The sequence below is a fragment of the Ischnura elegans genome, chromosome 7 (assembly GCF_921293095.1).
Source record: "Ischnura elegans chromosome 7, ioIscEleg1.1, whole genome shotgun sequence".
In the NCBI taxonomy this organism is placed as follows: domain Eukaryota; kingdom Metazoa; phylum Arthropoda; class Insecta; order Odonata; family Coenagrionidae; genus Ischnura; species Ischnura elegans.
This window is the reverse complement of record NC_060252.1, coordinates 65124175-65137604: the sequence shown is the minus strand read 5'-3', so window position 1 is coordinate 65137604 and position 13430 is coordinate 65124175.

Genomic DNA, 13430 nt, shown 5'->3' with positions numbered 1-13430 from the left:
ATAAGATAAGCTAAAGCTTGAAAAAAATTGTAAAATTAATATGCGTGGAGCAAAAAAATAAATAAGAACGTTAGGAACGAGTCTTTAAACTATAAACGAAAATTTACGAAAAAAAAAGGAATTCAATGTATTAAACAGTGGGGATACATATGAGGGCGCGCGCTCCCCATTGCTGGGCCGCCCGAATTGCCGAACATGCAGAACCACAATTTTAGCTTTTTTGTACCATAAGATGGCATTTCCTGATATGAGTGTATAATCACTTTAATGAAATTTTCTTAAATTTTGAATATGACTAGATTATTTTTTATTACGATAAAAGTAAAGGTAGCTCAAGATATCTTTTCCACCCCCCCTTTGAGTTTTTTCTGTATCCACCGAAGTGCTTAACAAAACGTCTTTGTTTTTCGGTACAATTAGAGTTGGAAAACATAACTACATGTATATAGTGGCACCCTGACAACCATCATGAAGGGAACGTGGTTCCTCCCCTGATTTTTTGCGAGTGAATTGAATATGCATTTCATTGAATGTATATTGTGTCGAGATGCGGATGAGGACGAGAATGAAATGTGAAATGGACGGAAAGAAAATGGAAAAAGGAAGTTTTAGGAAAGCGAGTGAGGATGGAGCGAGTACTCAGCGAGGAAGGGAGGCTGAAACCCGTGTGAGAAGAAAGAATATTAGGCAATAGGGTAATTGGAAGGAAAAGGATAGATTTTATGAATAGAATGAAAGCGGGTAGTGGATATAACTTACTGTGAGTAAAAAAACGGAAGTTCAATGTGTGCGTAGAGACTGGACGACGAGATTCGCAAAATGCTCTGTAGAAGGTTACCTACCGGTCAAGGTAAAAATTTACGTGGGCGTAAATATGTTTTAAGTGGTGTAAAACACATTTTGAAACATCTGAAGTTTAGGTTCAAGTTTAGAGTTTTTTCTCTGTGGCTCCGATAGAAATATCCTTTCAGTGACGATGTTTTCGTGTGAAGTGGCAACGATTGCATTTCGCATCTTGACTATAAGCAGGAAGTGGTCATTACAACTTTTTACCTTCATAATTTTATTATTTGATTCAGGACTTCGTGAGCTTATGAAATGTGACCTAGTTTTTAAATGTGTAGTAAGTAAAAGCAATTTTCTCAAATCCGTCATTGTATATATATGATTAGTTTTTAATTTTTCTTGCACCTCTTATACCTTTATAATGAGAAATAATCATCGCATCGAGCCTAATTATTTTTCTTTGCGTTCAATGACAGATTAAAAAAATATATATTACTCAAATCCCATCGCATTGCTAAATTGTTCACTCTTCGCATTCGACTCGCAAGTGGTGCTGACACCTGAGGACATTTACGAGGTAATAAATGGCTATGGAATTTTTTTGTTGCACCGACCGGTTTCACAGCACTCATATAAAGCGAGTAAGTGCAGTAGCCCAACTTCCACATTGCTGTGCTAAGGACTGAATATTTTCTCGCTCGAAAGCGCTAAATTTTTCCCGGTGAAAAATGCTCGCGGCAGAATGATGCGTTTTTAAGCAGTAAAGGCCTGATTTCACGATACGTTAACGCGTACGAGTTAATGTCGGATTGCATGCATTATTTTGGTGGATCGGAATGGATCATGTATGAATGCATGAACCAAATTAAAACAGGTTTTATTTTCTGTACATGCATTCGCACAAGTTGAGTGGTGACACGGTGTATTTTGGCGTCCATTCTCACCTTCATATATGTGGAAATTAACTCATACGTATAACTGTATCGTGTGACCAGACCATAAGGTACGAATTTTCTTTTCGTTAATTAAAGGTATCAGGAAGAGAATTGCATTAGCAAATGAGGCGCTGATGAACAGGAAGGAGCTTGTGAGAGGATCGTTATACAAGAGTTTAAAGAAAAGGTTAGTGAAGAGTCTGGTCTGGAGTGTAGCCCTTTACGGTGCGGAAACGTGGACACTTGGGAAGGAGGACGAGAGAAGACTGGAGGCGATGTGGGTGTTGAGGAGAATGGAGTTGGTGAAGTGGACGGAGAGGAGGAGGAACGGCGAAGTGTTGGACATGGTGGGTGAAAATAGGCAACTTCTAGATGAGATACGGAGGAGACAGAGGGTAAGGACTTGGAGGGTAGGGGATGTTGAAAACGGAATTAGAGGGTAGAATAAAAGATACAGCGTCCGGCGTGATGCGGTGGAAATATTTGATATTCAGCTTATTAAAACAACTTGTCTGTTTCCACACTATTTTATTTTCACCGACCATGGTTTCGGCAACTTGTCCAACTTTGGCAATGGCACAAGTTGCCGAAACCATGGTCGGTGAAAGTAAAATAGTGTGGAAACAGACAAGTTGTTTTAATAAGCTGAATAGAGGGTAGAATGTTGTGTAAACGCGGGAGAGGAAGGAAGAGAATAGGATTTTAGGTAGAATGAAGGGGGGGTGGGCATTAATGTGAATTGAAGAGGGAAGTACTTACCTGAAGGAAGGTGGAGCTAACAGAATTCTTCTTAAGTATTCAAATGATATCTACCTTAATCAGAAGAATACTTTATGAAGTATGGTTTGTTGCCCTCTTTTGACATTAAACTTTCGAATTACTTATTATTTCAATTCCGGAGGTACATTCTGCTCATGCGTTGTAGACCAGACTTAAAGAAATTGTTCATCATCATCATCATTAGTCAACAATCCTAAGATTGGTTTGACGCAGCTCTCCATTTCTCTCTCCTATCCGCTAATCTCTTCATAGCTACATATTTATTCTCTTTTACATCCTTTATAACCTGTCCTATATAACTCATTCGGGGCCGTCCCTTGCCCTTTTTCCCCATCCACTTGTCCTTCAACGATTGTCTTCATCAGACCATCGTGCCTCAAAATGTGGCCAACTAAGTTGTCCCTTCTTCTGCTTAATGTTTTTAGGAGGCTTCTCTTTTCTCCCACTCTCCTTAGCACTTCCTGGTTACTCACTCGGTCAATCCATTTTATCTTCATCATTCTTCGGTAGCACCACATTTCGAATGCTTCCACTCATGACTTCTCTGCTGCGGTCAACGTCCAAGCCTCGCTTCCATAGAGAAACATACTCCATACGTAGCATCTGATGAATTCATGGTGAAATAAAAACAGTACTATTCCACAACCTTATATTTTTTATTAAATATAAGGTTGTGGAATAGTACTGTGTTTTTATTTCACCATGAATATCTCATCGTTCCACCAAGTAACGCCTAAATCAGTTGATTTTATCTGATGAATTGTTTCCTTACTGCTATGCTGATATTTTCAGCTGTAAGAAGATTCTTCTTTTTGTAGAAAGCCCTCTTCGCCTGCGCTATTCTACTATGTATTTCTTTCTTGCTCCGTCCATCGCTGGTAATTCGGCTTCCCAGGTAAGAAAACTCGTTCAACTCTTCAAGCTTATGCTTTCCTAGGTTGATGTTTGTTTTAGTCTCCTCTCTTTTTTGCAAACTAATATCTTAGTCTTCTTTTTGTTGATTTTCAGCTGATATCTGGCCATTGTCCTTTCCATGTTTGTCTACGTCTTCTTCAAATCCTTCTCTGTCTCGGCTATGACTGCTATGTCGTCAGCAAATCGCAGCATACTAATTTTTTCTCCGTGGATATTGCACCCAAAGCTTTCTGCTTGATTTCGTTGATGGCTTTCTATATGTAAACATTAAAAATTAAGGGGGAAAGCGCACAACCTTGTCTCACCCCTTTTCTTATTCTTGCTTCTGCACCGTTTGGTCCACATTTGATCACAGCTACTTGGTTTTTATACAAACTATGAATAATTCTACGATCATTGTAGAGTACGCCGATTTCTTTCAAAATTCTAAGCATTGAATTCCATTCCACGTTATCAAAGGCCTTGTTAACCAGTATAATTCTTTACTATTCTGAATCGTGAGGAAATGCAACGATAGCAACCAGAGCCAACGCGCAATGCTAAATCTGACGAAATAATTTTATCTTCAATCCAGCTAGTGTTGAATGGAAAATCATCATGTAAAATGTACCATGACATAAAAAACAGCATAAAAAATAGCGGTGCAACTATGGGAAAACTCTTCCCCTGTGAATACACCGGATTTTGCATTAAGTATATACGTACATCCCAAAATTTTCGCATAGCCAATTGTTAAAAAGAAAAAACAAATATGATAAATCATAGGTACAACGTTTTCCCCATATTTTATTGGGGTTGAGTGGGTACGAATATATTGACCCGCTAAAGGATATTATGATGAGAATTTTAATATTGCAATCATGGTGACGATGACTGCTAAGGACAGTAAAAGTGTGTGGTGGACGCATTTTAATCAAAAAGATATCTTACGAGGTGATTTCGCTTGAAACATAAATGCTCATTAGCAATTGAAATAGGGGATAGTTGCCTATATTGTACTACTTTTTATATTTAATTTTATGTAGCTCAAATAATAAGTTACGTAGATATTGATACCAATTTATCTTGTCCACTGTGATGTAATGCATAAAATTCGATAGCAAAATGTTCAAAATCACATTGTCAAAATCAAAATAATTCTGATTTTATAAATATCTGCAAGTGGTACAAATTGGGAAACCGGTTTCCTAAATTGGACCACACATTAATTCCTGTCAAATACGTGGCTGAAGCTAAATAAATCAATCAACATTAACATAAGCATTTTAGTAATCAAATCAATATTAACATAAGCATTTTACTGTGCCTTACAAGCCAATAAATCTATTTACAGACATTATGGAAAAACATTTTCACTTCTTTTCCCACCTACGCGCTAATTGCATGCATGTATGTTTGGCATTTCATACACTTTATCATCTCTTCCATTTTATCTTTCTCGCACAGTTCACAATACCATTCTGCAGCAGCTCCATCCCTTGGTTTCTTTGTTGGTTTCACTGCAGTGTCAGAAAAGAAATTCCCTTTTAAGGGTAACATTGCAGGTTTTGCTTTCCTCTCCTTCGCTAATATGAGTTTTTCCTTATATGGACTACTCCTCAACTCACAGGCTTCCGGCCCAGGTCATGGAGCTTTAGCAGAAGCTACTCTTGCTTTTACCTTGGGCATTAGAGATACCCTCATTTAAATATGCCGCTACGGCTAAATGTAGTTCATTTACGCTCCACCATCCACGTTTTCCTTTGGTACCCATACTGTAATGCAAATTAGTGACTCACGATAAATAGCAAATTACCAATGAATAACGTTAACAATAGCATATAAGCTAAAAATGTCTTTAAGTTTAAAAAAATACCCAGCTAAAATCATCATTGAATAGCACTATGGTGTCCTAAATTGCACCAGTTCAATATGGGAAACTGCTAGTGGTGCATTAGAGGCAACTCCACCATTTTTTCTTCGTTACTTCCTACCAAACTAACGATAACATTTACAAAATCATGTGTTCGTGAAAACTGAGGTATACGTATGTATTTTCAGCTAATAGGTAATACAGTTTGTTTCCACTTAGCGTATTATTGTTATTCCCTTAGCCACGTGGAGAAAAATTGCTTTAAAACTGCAAAATATTTTACTCTCTCGCACACAGACCGTTATCGAACGCACTGAGCTGGCGACTAGCATTTTGGCGTCTTGTACGACCTAGTTGAATCTGCACACGACAGAAGTCTAATATTCCACGTCCTTCCATTTTACCGAGGTGGTACAAATTATGAGCTGGTACAGTATAGACAACTCTCCCTTGCATTTTCAGACAGCAAAATTCTTCGCATTAATTATTTGCTCTTATGTACCCTCAGTCTCATCCACTTGAATCAATCTATAAATCTATCTTGAATCAATAAATAGTATTTAGGAGCGTAATATATTTACACCAATTGATCCGAAAATGCGCTACGTCTGCCTCGATTGAAAATTTGTGTGAGCTAGCTTCCCATTGAATGGTGGAGGCTGATACATTGTGGAAATCCATTGTAGGAGAAGTAATGATACTTCGCATTTTTCCACGTAAGTCTTTATTTTAAAGGAGTCAACATGCTTCATTGCACAGCATCATCAACAGGACTAACATAGAGGTATAACCATGCTACCTAACATAAAAGTGTAAATAAACAGCTGATTATTGAACTGATTTATTATTGACTGTATTACTTATTATTAGCTGAAAATACGTATACCTCAGTTTTCACGAAAATGTGATTCTGTAAATCTTATGGTTAGTTTGGAAGGAAGTAACGAAGAAAAAATGGTGGAGTTGCCTATAACGTTCCACCAGCAGTTTCCTATATTGTGCCGGTACAATTTAGGACACCATAGTGCTATTCATTGATGATTAAGGTGTTTTTAACTTGCTATAACATAACCATGCTAGAATAAATAGTCATGTTTCTTTCTCCTCCTTCCACCTCCTTTCGTGAATACTTATTCTGACATGGTTAACCTCTATGTTAGTCCTAACGATTCTGGATTGCAGTGAAACATGTTGACTCCCTTAAAATAAAGATTTATGTGGAACAGTGTAAAATATCAGTTTTGTAAATTCAAGAGCCGTTTATTTTCCGGCGAAGTAAGCCATATCTTATGAACGCCAACATAACGGCCTATAAATATGTTTAAGTAAAGATAGGGATGAACTAAATTAGGACCTTACTGCAATCTAAGTATGGTGCGATGCTCGGCAGCTAGAGTTAAATTTGAAAAAAACAATGCGTAGCAATGAAATTCTGGAAAAAACAACTCTCCCCAACATAGCTATTTCATTAAGGGTACCCAATTAGAGACTTTATAATCCCTAACATATCTTGGAGCTAGACTCACCAATGAGCTATCGTAGAAAAAAACATATTCGGGAAATAACAGGTAAAGGTAATCGTGAATTGGGATTTGCTAAAAGAATACTAGGAAAATGCGACGACAAAGCGAGAGAAATTAGCTACTTCTTGCTGCGAGCTGTAGCTAGGAGAGCCGCCTCAAAACAATGTTTGAATTGTGGACTCAAAACGATGATGAAGACATACCTATTTCGGTTCATAACCACTACCTGGTCTGCATGTTCTTTTATGTAAATATTCCAGCAATGTCATTCAGCAGTGAAATATCACAATCAAGGAAACGGCAAACCCTTTTTTTACCAGGCTTCTGCAAAACAAGCCAACTACTTTTGAATTGTTGTTCCTTGAATCTCCGAGTCAATCAACTCGCAAAGTGAAAAAAATCTCAGCAGATGATGATGCATAAATGAATCCCTTCTCAGACGGACACGAGATGTTTCAGTGGATGAGGCGTTAATGAGATCCCCCATCCAGCCTGCCTACGCGGTAGTAGGAAGGGCAGCGGTAATAATACCTTTATGGTCGCACCGTAAAACGTAACGATCGACAAATATTTACTGGGGATGCCGCAGTTTCGCGTATGTTACTATTTGACTTTGAGCGCGTTAGGGCGATCGGATTGAAGCCGGTAGCATCATTGCACCTCGATTGCAGATCAGAGAAGAAAGCTATGCTCACTATGTTCAACGAAAGATGGACATGGCAAGAGGGATGTTTCCTTCAACTGAACGTGGACTAAGACTTAAGATCATCCAGGCATTTAGATCTACGACCAATGGGAAGCTAAGATGTGAAGTAGTGATCCGCATAATACCCTCCGTGCCACCTCTAGGGTCTTTGGCAGGGTTGAGCAATCACCAGCATGCAGCATTCAAGAAGATTACCACCGTCATAAAAATGTTAGGTACGCATACTAGCAATTTTTACTTTCAGATTCAAGCAAAGGCAAATATTGCCCGCTACTCGAGAGGGCAACCTGCCGATAAGGCTAGAACACACAAAATAATGCTGTTAGAAAAACTACGAAAATTCAGAAGGATGCCTTTAGGAATACATTATTAGTAGGCTGCACTACAGTTCAACTAACCTATTAGTAATTTCTAATGCTGCCACTTACAGATAGTTAAAAAACGACATTCTGAATCTACCTGTTCTACAGTCTATCTCTCTTATTTTATTTATATGATCTGATCATGATGGTTAAATCATGTTTGTGTTGCGTTGAAACCCCAGTTGTAAAGGTCATTTGGTGCCAACGATTATATTCCCTTAAGGAAAGATTCAGCACTCCATGATAAAAACAGGGATAGCAATAAAAACTAAACGAAAGTCAAAACCAGTAAAATTTCAATAGTTTCGTTCGCGGGAGCGAAATGAAGAAACGAAGAAGAATTTAATCCAGGGAGCTAAACTTAGGGTCGAAACGAAGTCGAAGTCAAAACTACTTTGGGTCGAAACTAAACCAAACCTCTGGGACGAAACGAAACACAGATTATGTTTAGCACCGGAGTTACCACGTGTTTCACCTTCGAACAGTTTAGTGTCGACCAACACACCGAGTACGAAGTATGTTTGATTGAAATATAGGTTTGGCCTACCGCCATTAGATGCATGGGGCCCTCTTATTTTTACCACAGTTAGCAAGAGAACGGTGAACGCAAACTGGCCATTTGATTTGTGAGCTCTATGCTCTCTACACGTATGTCATACGTAAAGCGTCGAAACTATTCCCTCTTATTCCCCTCCACTCAACTTCTGGGATCGAAATTCAACAATGAGCGGCGGAGTTTCGATTTATTTAGTTTCGTACCTGGGAGTAAAGTTTCGTCCTGGGTCGAAACTAAACTCCTTGGTGATTTAAATTTTGTGCGGGATCGAAACTAAACGTAGGCATCGTATTTTCGTTTCCCTCCGAAAATCTTTAGTTCCGTTTCACTTGCCATCTATAGTTAAAAGTGCGTCGTAAATTCAGTTGTGGCGGCGCCAATCGTTCCTGTGGCGACTTTGGAACTAATATGCACTGGAGAGGATTAAGCATGTAAGAGTACCTTTTTTAACTAAATTTCACCGATAATGAAAGAGTTTCGGGTAAACGAAGCTCATTTAAGTTGTTGCTGAGGATTCGAATATCTAATGCTTATCAACTGTACCTATTGAGACAATAATACATTAAATGAATTGGAAATTTGTTGATCATTTGCATCAAATGACGGTAAGGGAAACGACTAAGTTTAGGACCTGTAAATTCTAGAAGCCATTGTGCATCCCCCTCCACCCTGGAATGCCTGGGAGATGCGGTCTCAAATTTACCCTCTCAAAGTGAACCCACCACAAAACGTACCCACTTTCCCAAATCAACCCACCAACGATCATTTTTCTGGCTACAGCCTCGGGTATCCTTAAGTATATGACGACAAGGCAGAGAAATGGGAGACACAATACGCAGGAGTAAAGGATTAGAAACTGGTGTAACAATTCTCGTTCACGACGTGAGAAAACCATGATAGCCACGTAATACGAGGGTAGCCTTTTAAGTGTCAGGAATGAAGAAAACTATAAGAGTTACAATAGCGAAATTTTTTCAATTGTTTTTAAAGTACTCTCCACGATAGTCAATCCACTTTTGCATTCGATGGAACCATTCGTTATTACATTCATTCCATTCCGAAGTAGGGGTAGTCAAAATGGCTGTTTTGTAGGCATCAACCGCTTCTTCGGACGCATGGCAGGGCTTTCCTCGTTGCATATTCTTGCTTCTGGGGAATATGAAAGAATCATTGGGGCTTAAGTCCGGGCTCTATGGAGGGTGATCAAGAATTCTGACGTTTTGCTGTCCCAAAAACGACTAACAATAAGTGACTCGAGCTGTGTGTGAGCTTGCTTTGTCATGATGGAACGTAATGCGTCGATTTGGGTTATCTTTCCGAAGCTCGGCGATCACTTCCGGCAAGCAAATGGTCGTATACCATTGAGCATTAACTCTTCTTTGATTTTCAAGAGCAATCGTTGCTGTATGCCCTGATTTGGTTACGAACGATGCGACCATTTTCTTGGAAACGCTGCGAGAGCGAACAACTTTTGTCGATTTGAGCTCACTTTTTAAGACCCATACTGAAGATTGGCGTTTTGATTCAGGCTCGTAGCTTTAGTTGCATGATTCATCACCACTTACGATGTTGTGAACGTGCTTCGATGCTCCTGAGTTGAATCGTTGTAGAGTATTTCGATACCATTTGACTCGAGCTCCTTTCTGTTCTTCTGTGAGGAAGTGCGGTATCCAGCGGGAAACCAATTTTTTAACACCCAACTCTTCGTGTAAGATCTTATGAACTGAGGTCCCTGAGATGTTCAATGATGCCTGAATCTCACGGTATGTAACATGACGATCTTCCATAATCATCTTACGAACAGCATCTACGTTTTCTTGAGTGGCGACAGTTTTTTGTCGCCCTTCACGCGGTTCGTAACTGAGGCTAGCACGTCCTCGCTGAAACTCTGCATACTAGGTATAAACGGTTGTCTTTGATGGTGCTTCTTCGCAAAAAACAACATAAAGTTCAGTAACGCATTTTTGATGGGTGAGGCTTTGTCGAAAGTTATAGAAAATTATGGTACGGTACGGTTCGTGACTTAATGCCATCTCGTACAGCGACTTGGGAACTTTGACACGCCACCGTTTTAGAACTATCCGACCGATCTTAATGAAACTTTGAATGGGCATTAATCAACTCAAAAAGTTGCTTATAAACACCATTTATAGTTGCTAGGTGATAAGGAACGTTCTATTCCCGACACTTAAAAGGCTACCCTAGTAATGGACAAAATTTCTTGTTGGCGACACGATTAAACAAAAGGTCACTGTAATAAGAATACTGGCGTTTGGTTGTACGTGTCGTCGCTCCCGATGTTTCGCCCTAACTACTTATTAATTGTCTTCAGAAGGTGTAGTTTGATTTTATTCTCCCGATTTTCTTCGTGAGCGAGTGAACACCCTGGAAAATTGTGTCTAAAATCTCTGCTAATATAATTTGTGAAGTAACAGTACAGGCCGTAGCTCCCGATTTTCTTTGTGAGTAATTTTCCTGGACAAAAGTGTTTATATGATTGAGGAATCTAGAATACCTACCTCAGGAGGTGGTATGGGAGACGATTTTAAGCATTTTTTGTCCAAAAACATGGGGTCGCAACTCCTCAGTTACTGAGCTATGGCAACGGAAACATTTTAAAAAAATGCACTTTGTAGTTACCACGAAAACGCTTTTTCTTGTGTAGTCAGACTTGTAAACATTTTATTAAGTACTATGAATTTCTAAGGATAGTGGATAATTAAGAGTGGTCGCAAACGTGCTATTATAATGGCCTGAAACAATTAATCTTTGAAGTAAATTAAACGAGAGCTTTGCGCGAGCATAAACAACACGATGGCAAAATCTCACCCATTTTGAGATTATTTGAGATCGAGATATTTCATATGAATAGAATCCTTTCAGATAGACACGGAAAGCATCATCATGGAACCTCACAATGTTTCTAAGTAAAACAGAAACGAAAAAATAAGGGAGATGCAACGTCGAACTCGGAGGTAAAATGCGTACCATTTTTTTGTAAACAGCTGGTGTCTTAACACCCCAGCAACAGGCCTATTGAGGTTAGATGTATGTAGCTGTAGATAACATTTTTCTGAACGTATAACAGGAATTCATTTTTCCCTAGAAATTTAAAGGTTTTAAATGAATAATTCGTTGTTAATTGTTGAATGTTCCCCATCGTAAAAGGCTAAATTTGTGTTGTTTTCGGGGAAAATGGATAATTCAAAAAATCTTAGGCCGTAGTCAAATCATCCAACCAACGTACACCTCAACTTTTTAGAACAAGTACTACATAGAGCAGGCTGGTGTCCTAACCTCTAGCAAGATGCCCATTGAGGCGGCTGGCGAAGTAGTCCGTAGATGTACCAAAGATGTCTCGGAGCCCCTTGTCTTACTGACTAATTGTAAGTGACAGGGATGAGACCTCTCCACAGGGGTGGTCTTCAGGAGGAGGTCGGTGATCGACGATGGCCCCGAAGTTAGGTCGCCCCCACGACGCTCGCGTTTATGGTGAAACGTATGGAAGGTGTAATCCCAAAGACTTGATTTTTTTGCAATTATAAAATTCTACGTTTTCATTAGGTGCTTTAATATTACAAATTCCGAATAAATAGATCATATAAAAAATAAATAAAAATAAAGGTGTAGAAAAATAAAGAGAACCTGGTGCTTTCTTGAAAGGGATATCCGAAATGGTTATTTAAGATTTTTTTTTTAGATTTCAGTTCAGCTTCAAGGAACAAATTCACTAAATACATAATAGAACAATAATACATTTTTATAATTTATAAGCAGTGAAATTCTCGCTTTTGACAGTATTTTTTCTTGCGGCATTGCTATTTTTTTAAATTAACTTTTATCAAGTTTTTAAGAGCCAGAATAGCAACAAAATCCACTTCAGGGCGTGCAATTTCCTAATATTTTTCCGGGGGTGGACCCCCAAATAAGGAGGGTCTCATCTTACGAGCCCCAAACGAGGGCCCTCAATCACTCCAGACCGCCCCTGCCTCTCCAGACCTCCAGAAAGTATCTCTTCACCCGAGCCCTCCATTCATGAAGAAATGAATGGAGGGGGACAAAATATTGCGACAGCGTGACTAATCGGGGCGGGAGGGTGCGAACGTCTTGTGTTTGCAGAGCGGGATTGAAGTTGCCGAAACATCTCAACTTAGAGGGTTCTTGCATCCCTTGCCCTCACATGTCAATGCGTCGGTAGGGTGCGGTTTCGTTCTTCGTCTTCCGTGAAAAGAAGGGCCAAAAAAGTTTCTTTTTCTTTGGTCTATTTCCCTTCCAACCGTCCCCCTAGGAGTAGGAAGACTAACACACACTTCACAGTATGGTTAGTTTCCGCTCCATTCTTGAGCTTCTTTTCTCTCTCTCTCTCTCTCTCTCTCTTGTATTTCCTGACAATTTCTTCCACTGTTAAGGCCAAACTCCACCATTATCCCTGAAAACTTGGAGATAATTCTTTTCTTTCAAGTCCTAAGTCCCAGGGAATCCGCGGTCTACCTGAACTGGAAATGGAAGCTGCGTCTGGAGAATCGTAAGAATGAGAAACAAGGATATATTTTAAGTATACCGGGACTAGCCACGGTGATAACTTTTACGGGAGTCACCGGCAATGCACAAATTGTGCGAAAAATCCACAGAGGAAAAGAATCATTCGGCTTGACCAGGATTCGAACCCGGATCCCACGATTACAGATCGAGTGCTTTAGCCAGTTAAGCTACCGAGGCGTCTTAACTGGCTAAAACACCTGACTGGAAATCGGGTTCGAATCCTGGTCAAGGCGAATGATTCTGTACCCTGTGGATTTTTCGCGCAAGGGTATATTTCTTCAAAAACAGGGAAACGCTGGGACATATATCTACATCTACATAATACCCCGCAAGCCGCCTAAAAGGCGTGTGGCGGGGGATGTTAGGACACCAGTCATATACACATAAAAAATGACGTGCTCTAACGAAGTTGGGACTAGCGTTTAATAACGTCCTTTATGGTTCGGGGAAAAAAAGAATTCCCATACCTATCC